Source organism: Ornithorhynchus anatinus, chromosome 7, assembly GCF_004115215.2.
Source record: "Ornithorhynchus anatinus isolate Pmale09 chromosome 7, mOrnAna1.pri.v4, whole genome shotgun sequence".
Taxonomy (NCBI): Eukaryota; Metazoa; Chordata; class Mammalia; order Monotremata; family Ornithorhynchidae; genus Ornithorhynchus; species Ornithorhynchus anatinus.
Genome location: NC_041734.1, coordinates 17,036,111 through 17,047,514, shown reverse-complemented (window position 1 = coordinate 17,047,514; position 11,404 = coordinate 17,036,111).

The window sequence follows — 11,404 nt, the reverse complement described above, 5'->3', positions numbered from 1 at the left end:
TATAATCATTTTGGTTTTTTTGTTGCCATTGTTTTAATAAAGCAAAAAAAAATTGTGCCCTCTAAGGTGGGAAATAGCATTGGTAAGGGATTTAGAGAAAATTAATTTTTTAATGTAAGGCTCCTGTTTCCATAAGGTCAAACCACCCCTAAGGAAATCATTCATTTTACCTAATGCATCTAAGTTGCTTGCCTTTTCAGTTGAGTAGCATTTAAATATAGAATTGTGCTTCCTAATAGCACTAACTCTTTTCAGAATATCTGTGTGGTGTAGTCTAGTAGAAAGGGCAAATTGACTGACTGACTGTGGGGCCTTGGTTCTAATCCTGGATCTGACACTTGCCTTCTGTGTGACTTTGTGCAAGTCACCTAACGACTCTGACCCTCAGTAGCCTTATCTGTAAAGTGGGGATTAACATAATAATAATAATTATGATGGTATTTGTTAAGGGCTTACTATGTGCCAAGCACTGTTCTAAGCACTGGGATAGATCCAGGGCCATCAGGGTGTCCCAGTGGGACCCAAAGTCTTAGTCCCCATTTTACAGAGGCACAGAGAAGTTGTCATTTGCCCAAGGTCACACAGCAAACGTGGCAGAGCAGGGATTAGAACCCACATCCTCTGACTCCCAACCCTGTGGTCTTGCCAATAGCCTGTTCTAGTAGTAGTAAAATCATATGTGTTAAGAACTTGCTGGATGCACAGCACTGTGCTAAGTGCTGCTTATTGTGGGCAGGGAATTTCCCTGTTTATTGTTGTACAATACGCTCTCCAGTGCTTGGTACAGTGCTCTGCACACTGTAAGCACTCAATATATACAGTTGACTAGTTGAGTGGGAAAATCTCACCCGTTCTCGCTTTCCCTTAGTCCGTGAACCTCTCGTGGGTCGGGGACTGTGTTTGATTCAGTTGTGTTGTATCTTCCCCACTGTGTGGCACACAGTAAGTGCTTAACAAATAATTATAATAATTATGGTATTTGTAAAGCATATACCTATATATCTGCCAGGCACTCTACTAAGCGCTGGGTGGACACAGTCCCTGTCCCACATGGAACGCACAGTATCAATTCCCATTTTACAGATTACATAACTGAGGCACAGAGAATAATAATTCTGCGGTATTTGTTAAGCACTTACTATATGCCAGGCATGTTACTAAACACTGGGTGGAAACAAGTATATACGCAGTCCTTGCCCCATAAGGGACTCACAGTCTCAGTCCCCATTTAAGAAGAGGAACTGAGGCACAGAGAACTGAAATGAATTGTGCAAGGTCACACAGGAGACAAATGGTGGAGCTGAGATTAGAACACATGACTCCCAGGCCCATGCTCTACCCACTCGCTATGCCATGCTGCTTGTAATTATAATGTACATTTTCTTCATGGTATACTAACTCCCTAATGCCCTAACCAAATGAAGGCCTACGCTTATTAACAGCATGAAACAATCGGATAACTGAACAAATGGCAAAGAAAGCTGGGCCCTTCTCACCCCTAATCACTTTTCGAGAGAAAACTAATAGAAATGCTGTTTTGGCGAGACTCACATCAATCAGTCACTCAAGAAATCAATAGTATTTATTGAGAATTGGCTGTGTGCAGAGCACTGTACTCAGCGCTTGGGAGAGTACAGTACAGAAGAGTTGGTACAAATACCTGTCCACTATCAGCTATTTGCACAGGAATGGTTTCCTCCCTGATTATCTGACAGGTACCTATCGATTAATGGCATTTAGTAGTAGTAATAGTATTTATGAAGTGCTTAGTGTGTGCAGAGCACTGAACTATTAAGTGCTTACTCTGTGCAGAGCACTGTACTAAGTTCTGGGGAAGAATACAGGTAGAAATTGGCATGATCCCCATCTCTCAGAGGACAGGAAGCCCTCTTCTAATGCTGACCTCCTCACTGTACCTTGATCTTGTCTATCTCGCCGCTCACCTCTCACCTATGTCCTGCCTCCTGGAATGCCCTTTCTCCTCATATCTGACAATCTCACTTCCCCCTGCCCCTTCAAAGCTTTACTGAAGGTACTTCTCCTTCAAGAGCCTTTCCCTGACTTACTCCCTCTTTTCCTTTTCTTTAGCTCCCTTCTCTGTTTCCCTGACTTGCTCCCTTTATTCATCCTCTCTCCCAGCCACCCTGGACATCTGTATATATCTGTAATTTATTTATATTAATGTCTATCTCCCTATCTAGACTATAAGCTCTTTGGAGGCAGATAATGTTTACATTTTTATATTTTTTTCCTTTCCAAGCACTTTTTATTACAGTGCTCTGCACACAGTAATCGTTTAATTAATACGATTGACTTACTGAGTCACAATCTATTGATATTTTTGAGTTCTTACTATGTGTAGAGACTAAGTGCTTGAGAAGGTCCAATACAATAGAGTTGGCACACATGAATCCCTGCCCAATATCAGCTAAGTTCACAGGAGTGCTTCCCTCAGCTGCTTGGCTGGCTGCTGGCTCCTGGCTACCAATCTTTGGTTCAAAAGGCAGGAGAATTCCCCTTCCCTACCCACTAAATTCAGCACGATCCCACCTATTTCCTCTTGGGTGCTGAAGCTAGTGAGTGATGTCTGACTTGCTCTTTTAAGATTAAGTGGTGGATTGGCTGACCTCTGTTTCTATGTTCCGTTACCTATCCTGTGGTGATACCTGGGGCACAGGGGAACAAGGTGAATAATTATAATAGTGGTATTTGTTAAGTGCTTACTATAGGCCAGGCACTGTACTAAGTGCTGGGGTGAATACAAACACATGAGGTTGGACACTGTCCCTGTCCCACATGGGGCTCACAGTCTCAATCCCCATTTTGCCGATGAGGTAACTGAAGTACAGAGAAGTGAAGTGACTTGCCCAGGGTTGCCCAGCAGCAAAGAGGCAGAGCTGAGATTAGAACCCATGACCTTCTAATTCCCAGGCCTGTATCTACTGTGCCATGCTGGTTCTGACATGGCCCTTGGATGTCGAGTTCAGGTGTTGAGGTTCTCCTTTAATTGATGCTTTGAATCAATTCCTCAGTTAACTGCTAGAACCCTATTTTCTCCCCCCTCCCCCATCTTGATGAGAAATGCCTACAGCCCCTGGAATCTGGACCAGAATTCTGGTCCCCAAGTAACCACTCTAGGAAATTTTGTGGTTTTTTTCGTGTGTGTGTGTGTGTGTGCATGTGCATGTTTTAATGGTTTTCATTAAGTGCTTACACAGTACCAGGCACTGCACAAAGTGCTGGGGTAGATTCAGGCTAATCAGGTTGGACCCCACTTGGAGCTTACAGTCTCGATCCCCATTTTACCGATGAGGTAATTGAGGCACAGAGAAGTTAAAAGACTTGCCCAGAGTCACACAGCAGACATGGGGATGGAGTTGGGATTAGAACTTTCTCAAACCATGAGATCCAGTTATCCCTTGGCTAGTAGTAATAGTTTATAATATTTACTGAGTGCTTACTGTGGGAAAAGCACTCTACTAAACCCTGGGAAAGAATACCCTGCTGAGGATCAGACACAGTCCTGGCCCCGAAGGGGCTCACGGTCTAAGAATAAGGGGAGGTAGAGGGCTGGTGACAGACCTAGAAGGAAATACGAATGAGTGATTGGCTGACAAAAAAAAATAACCTGAGTTGGATTTTTGCCTAATTATGTATAACGCACAAGGAGATTTGTCCGTGGTGATATCGGGAATCAACAGCAATTGTCAAGGCCTAGGTGCATCCTCCATTCCAAATCCATAAGTTCATCAGGTCACTGGTGATTGACAGGGGGCATAAGTATCATTGAGGAAATGAGGGCTAGACTTTCAATTCGCAATATCCAACCAATCAATGTTTATATAGTATCTTTAAATTTCCTTATCACCAACCACTCTCATCGGCAAGTGTTCCTTCAATACACAGTCCTGAAGACCTTTGAATCTTGACATAGAAACTCTGTCCAAAATTAGTTTTATCAGTGGACTTTAACTTTATGGATAAAACAGCTTTTGGAATCCTTTTTCTATTGAAGGAAAAATCTCAGAGGATGGAACTCCTGTATGTTTAAAGTATCATACTCAGTGATCCCCAAATTCTAAATGAAGATGTTCAGTGAAAGTTTACTAAAGCAGGGTAGAAAAACAGGTTTTTCCTATTTTTATAATATATGTTGTGGCTTCTTTTACTTGTGGCTTCTTTTATGACAGTGGCCATGAGTATCAATGCGAGAACTTGAAAAAAGTAAATATATAAAAAATTTTTAATCAGAATGGGAACCAAAAAAAAAAGTCAAGTATGGTACAGAAAGTAAAGGTCTTCTAAGTGATCCCATAAATGACAGATTAGGATTGATTTTTTTCAGTTTTTCCTTAAGTGGATCTGAACTACTCCTAAAATGTTCTTGATTTTACTCTTTGCTTGGCTTTGCTCTTAATGTTTTGAAGATGGTGCTATAAAGTAATTTCTGCTCCGAATGCGGCAGATTGGACAATCTGAATAGTTTGAAGTTTGAATGGTTCCACACTCATCCTCCACAATGTATTTCTGTTCTAACTACCCCAATGATGGAGCAGCATCAAAGCAGTTCCGAAGATACATAGAAATGTATTGGCGCATCTCAACCATTTTCATTTGTTTGCCCTGGAAATGACAAGAAATTGATTGTGTGTGTGTGTGTGTGTGTGTGTTTGTTGGGTTTTTAAACTCAGAGAGGTCAAGGTTTGGATGGATGAAGTTTAATCTGGACTATCACGTGGAGGCAGATTCAAGGTCAAAATGGCCATCTAGATCTGGAATTCCCTGCACTTTGGCAATCATGTGTTAATATTAAGAAGAAGAATAATAATATAATAACTGTGGCATTTGTTAAGCACTTACTAATTGGTTAGTCAGTTATTGAGTGCTTTCTGTGTGTAGAGTACTGTACTAAGCACTTGGGAGAGTACAGTGCAACAATGTAATGGATACATTCCCTGCCCACATGAGGCACTGTAAAATAGCGCTGGTGTGGATACAAGCAAACCGGGCTGGACACAGTCCCTGTCGCACACGGGGGCTCACAGTTTTAGCCCCCTTTATGCAGCAGAGGTAACCAGGGCACAGAAAAATTAAGCGACTTGCCCAGTATCACACAGCAGTGAAGTGGCAGAGCTGGGATTTAGAACCCAGGTCCTTGTGACTCCCAGAACTGTGTTTTACCACTCAGCCACCCTGCTGTAGCCAGTGTTGACTTGCCAAAGTCAATGCAGGAAGTAATTCTGGAGATGGGAGGTACTCTTCCTAACTGGAAAGGAGCAATACAGGCCAATTCTTGGGCCCTTGGGACTCTCATCAATTTTTAAATGGCGGCCTGAATAGGGACAAGTGTGTGTTTCTATGCTTGACTAAAACTGCATGGAGACCACATCTCTGTAGGAACTGTATGAGAAATGGATAGACAGAATAATCCCACTTTTTTATAGTATAGTTAAATGCTTACTATGTGCCAGGCACTGTAGAAAGCTCTGGAATGAATACAAGCTACTGATCAGGTTGGTTAGAGTCCATGTCCCACGTGGGGTTCACAGCTCTAAACCCCATTTTATAGACGAGGGAACTAAGGCAAAGAGAAGTTAAGTGACTTTCCTGAGGTCACACAGCAAACAGGTGATAGAGCTGGGATTAGAACGCTGGTCCTTCAGACTCCCAGACCCCTGCTTCTTCCACTAGGCCAGTCTGTGTCTCATTTTTGTAAAGTCCTGTATAATTTTGGAAAAATATCTCTCGGAAAAATTAGGACTACCCCACCTGAAGAATTCATTCTACCCTGCACTGCCATCCAACTACTCTTGTTCATTACTCTTGTTCATAACGAATGATTGATCTTCCACATCTGGACTGGAGTAAGGTCAGTAGAAGCAGCATGGCAAAGTAAATAGAGCACGGACCTGGAAGTCAGAAGGTCAGGGGTTCTAATCCTGCCTCTGCCACTTGTCTACCCTCTGACCTTGGGAAATCACTTCACTTCTCTGTGCCTGTTACCTCATCTGTAAAATGGGGATTGAGACTGTGCCTACATGGGCTAGGGATTGTGTCCAACCTAATTTGCTTGTATCCATCGCAGTACTTAGTACATTGACTGGCACATAGTAAGCACTTAACAAATGCCACAATTATTATCTCTCGACCCCACTTCCCCTTCCATTTATGGTCCTATTTCCCTCCTACCCTTCCTTTCCAAACTCCTAGAACAAATCATCTATACTCGTGTCTTGAATTCCTCAACTCCAACTCTCTCCTGGACCCCCTCCGATCTGGCTTCCGTCCCCTCCACTCTACCAAGACTGCTCTCTCAAAGGTCACCCATGACCTCCTTCTTGCCAAATCCATTGGCTCCTTCTCTATCCTAATCCTCCTCGACCTCTCAGCTGCCTTTGACACTGTCGACCCTCTCCTCCACATATTATCTCACCTCAGCTTCACGGACTCTGTTCCTCTCCTGGTTCTCTTATCTATCTGGCCGTTCATTCTCAGTCTCCTTCACGGGCTCCTCCTCCCCCTTCCATCCACTAACTGTAGGGGTTCCTCAAGGGTCAGTTCCTGGCTCTCTTCTGTTCTCCATCTATACTCACTCCCTTGGTGAACTCATTTGCTCCCTGGCTTAAACTATTATCTCTATGCAGATAACACCTAAGTCTACATCGCCTCCCCTGTTCTCTCCTCCTCCCTCCAGGGTCTATCTCCTCCTGTCTCCAGGGTGTCTCCACCTGGATGTCTGCCGGCCATCTAAAACTCAACATGTCTAAAACTGAGCTCCTTACCTCCCCTCCCAAAACCTGTCCTCTCCCTGACTTCCCCATCACTGTGGACGGCACTACCATCCTTCCTGTCTCACAGGCCCGCCACCTTGGTGTCGTCCTTGACTCAGCTCTCTCATTCACCCCACACATCCAATCCATCACCAACACCTGCCGGTCTCACCTTCACAATATCACCAAGATCTGCCCTTTCTTCTCCATCCAAGTGGCTATCGTGCTGGTACAAGCTCTCATAATATCCCAACTGGATTATTGTGTCAGCCTCTTCTCGGATCTCCCTTCCTCCTATCTCTCCCCATTCCAGTCTATTCTTCATTCCGCTGCCCAGATCATCTTCCTACAGAAATGCTCTGGGCATGTCACTCCCCTCCTCAAAAACCTCCAGTGTTTGCCCATCAACCTTCGCACGAAACAAAACCTCCTCACTCTTGGCTTCAAAGCTCTTCCATCACCTTGCCCCCTCCTACCTCACCTCCCTTCTCTCTTTCTACTGCCCACCCTGTAAACTTCACTCCTCTGCCGCTCATCTCCTCACGGTCCCCCATTCATGCTTATGCCGCTGTCGACACTGGCCCACATCCTACGGGAATTTGCTGAAGAACAATGAAGAGTGCTCTTTGGTTTCTACTCAGAGAAGAAAGAGGACAGATAGAAGGGAGAGAGCTGATGGAGTGTCTTAAAGTTGATGGTTAGTAGTTTCTGCTTTGTGGAGACAGGAAGAGGCAACCTTTGGAGGTTCTTAGGAGTGGAAAGATTTTCACAAAACCATGTTTTAAAATGCTGCTTTTATGCTTAATACCTGTATACTCTTTCCCAGCTCTCAGTCCAGTGTGCTCTGTACACACCAAGCACTTAGTAGATGTTATTACTACTATTCCTTATCTGCCAGTCTTGACAATTATCTTACAGTCGTGCTGTCCTGGAATGCCCTCCCTCCCTCACATCTGCCAAACTAACTCTCTTCCCCTCTTTTAAGCACTACTGAGAGCTTACCTCCTCCAGGAGGCCTGCCCAGACTGAGCCCCCCTTTCCCTTTGCTCCCCCTTCCCTCCCCCCTACACTCTGCTCCTCCCCGTTCCCCTCTCCTCAGCACTGTGCTCATTTGTGTATATTATTTATTACCCTGTTCATTTTGTTAATGAGATGTATATCTCTTTGATTCTATTTTTCTTGATGATGTCTTCTTGTTTTGTTCTGTTTAGCTTTGCTGTCTGTCTCCCCCGTTTAGACTGTGAGCCCATCATTGGGCAGATTTTGTCTCTACCTATTGCCGAATTGTACATTCCAAGCACTGAGTATAGTTCTCTGCACATAGTAAGCACTCAATAAATACTATTGAATGAATGAATGAATTTAGTACCCAGGTTAGGTCTGAAATAGCCAAGAATTGTGAGGAACATAAACCCTTTCCCTGCTGATTACAGCTGGCATCTTGAAATCCTGGTTTTCCTCAAAAAAAAAAAAGGTTAACTTAGAGATGTACCATATGACAGAGATAATGCATGGGTGAATGGGTGAAAGAGGAGGGTTACTAGACAATGTCAGTGAAAGAAGAGGAAAAAAGGAGATTCTGATATAAGGAGGAGAGTTGTTGCGTCCTGCATAAAATAGATATGTAAGAAGTCAGATAGTCAAGAAAGAGCTGGGCTTTAATATTTACTGGCCTCAGGAATGATTAGTCAAAATCAGTTTTAGCAACTGCAGCAATTATGTTACCAAGGGAAATCACAACCAAATAATATGATTGTAATCATAGAATGCAGTTTAAATGAGATCAGCCAGGGCTTGTTTGATCTGAAAGATATCCCCAGCCAACTCTGTCAATAAATCACTAGGGTAGATCAAACATGAAAGACTGGCAGATAAGGAATAGTAGTAATAACATCTAGTAAGTGCTTGGTGTGTACAGAGCACTGGACTGAGAGCTGGGAAAGAGTATACAGGTGGGAATTAGGCATAAAAGCAGCATTTTAAAACATGGTTTTGTGAAAATCTTCCCTCTCCCAAGAACCTCCAAAGGTTGCCCATTCCTCTCTCCACAAAGCAGAAAGTATTAACCATCAACTTTAAGACACTCCATCAGCTCTCTCCCTTGTGTTTGTCCTCTTTCTTTGAGTAGAAACCAAAGAGCTCTCTTCATTGTTCTTCAGCCAATCTACTCATCATGCCTCATTCTTGTTTCCTCTGAAGCTCATCACTTGCTCATGCCATCCCTTCTCCCTTGGAATTTCATCTTCCTTCAACTCCGGAAAGCCAGTGCTCTCCCCATCTTCAAAGCCCTTCTAAAATTACACTGCCTTCAGGAAGTCTTCCCTGATCATTCTGTTACCCCCCCCCCCGCCCAATTTCCCTCCCTATTAATAATTATGGTATTCATTCAGTCGTATTTATTGAGTGCTTACTGTGTGTACAGCACTCTATGAAGTGCTTGAATGTGTCAAGTGCTTACTTTGTGCCAGGCACTGTTCAAAGGTCAGGGGTGGACACAAGCAAATCAGGTTGCACAAAGTCCCTGACTCACATAGGGTTTACAGTTTTAATCCCCATTTAACAGATGAGGTAACTGAGGCACAGAAAGGTGAAGTGACTTAACCAAAACACCACACAGCAGATAACTGGCACCACTTTAGTATTTCAATGTTACCTAGGCACTTAGGTACCATATATCCCCACAGCATTTATGTTCACATCGTTATACGCTATTACTTCTATCTGCAGTTTATTTCAGGATCTGCTTTCCCTACTAGTTTGTAAGATTTCTGAAGGGAGGAATTGTATCTCTTGATTTTATCATACTTTCCCAGGAGCTTAATCTACTGCTCTGCACAAAGTAGGGACTATTGAACGATTGAAGAGAGAGTTTGCAAATGTGTTGAGCCTGTTATTGGGCAGGGATTGTCTCTATCTGTTACCGAATTGTACATTCCAAACGCTTAGTGCAGTGCTTTGCACATAGTAAGCGGTCAAAAAATACTATTGAATGAATGAATGAATATGAGTTGTCCATATAGTTTACTCTATTACTTCTGATTATCTGTAATTTATTTTAATGTCATTTTCCTATTCGACCGTAAGCTCCTTGAAGGGAGAATTGTCTATTAATTCTATTGTACTTTCTCAAGAGTTTCATATAGTGCTTTGTATACAGTAAGTACTGTTGACTGATTTAAAGGGAGAGGTGTTAAATATATTGAGCAATATGGGTTTAACAGTAATTGGGGGTTGGTTGATTGTTAAATGGGTGGGGAAAGCTGGGGGGGAGAAGGGGAATAAAGGAGGAGAAAAGTGAGGGACATAAAAGTGATGTTGAACTGTCCTAAGGAGCTAACCTGTATGCATAGTGGATGCCTACTTAGAGCTCACCAGACTCTGCCATTTCAGAATCTACAGTACTGACCTCCAGACCATATACCAAAGAAGACCTGAGCAGAGGACAGCTTTCTTGGGGGAAAAATAAGTCAATCCAATCAATCAATCAATCAATCAATATTAAGCATTGAGTACTTACTGTGTTAACAGAACTGTATTAAGTGTTTAGGAGAATTTAGTCCCTGCCCTCAAGGAGCTGACAATCTGAAGTACAGTGCTCTGCATATAGTAAGCACTCAATAAATACAATTGAATGAATGGAGAAGCAGCATGGCTTAGTGGATAGAGTACAGGCCTGGGAGATGGAAAGACCTGGTTCTAATCCGAGCTCCACCTCATATCTGCTGTGTGACCGTGGGCAAATTACTTCATTTCTCTTTGCCTCAGTTACCTCATCAGTAAAATGGGGATAGAGTGTGAGCCCCAGGCCAGGCAGGGACTGTGTACAACCTAATTAACTTTCATTCATTCAATAGTATTTATTGAGTGCTTACTATGTGCAGAGCACTGTACTAAGCGCTTGGAATGTACAAATCAGTAACATAGAGACAGTCCCTGCCCTTTGACGGGCTTACAGTCTAATCGGGGGGGAGATGGACAGACAACAACAATAGCAATAAATAGAATCAAGGGGTTGAACATCTCATTAAAACAATAGCAAATAAATAGAATCAAGGCGATGTACATTTAATTAACAAAATAAATAGGGTAATGAAAATATATACAGTTGAGCAGACGAGTACAGTGCTGAGGGGATGGGAAGGGAGAGGGGGAGGAGCAGAGGGAAATCGGGAGAAAAGAGGGTTTAGCTGCGGAAAGGTGAAGGGGGGCGGTAGAGGGAGTAGAGGGAGAAGGGCAGCTCAGTCTGTGAAGGCCTCTTGGAGGAGGTGAGCTGTAAGTAGGGTTTTGAAGAGGGGAAGAGAATTAGTTTGGCGGAGGTGAGGAGGGAGAGCATTCCAGGACCGCGGGAGGGCTGCATCTACCCCAGCGCTTAGAATAGGGCTGGGCACATAGTAAGCCCTTAACAAGTACCATAATTAATGAATTAATTAGTAAGGGGGCTGACAATAACAGTAACAAGTTCAGGTTGGGCTTAGTGAATTTGATTTGCAAAGCCCAGAAGAAGAAGGCTGAGGCAAAGCGGAAGCCTCACATTCTTGGCACAGGTCCTGAAATAGCTAATTCTGTCACATTATTTGTATTGGCTTAGATTGAACAGAAGGGGAATCGTACACTGCATTTTCTCAAAATGAGTT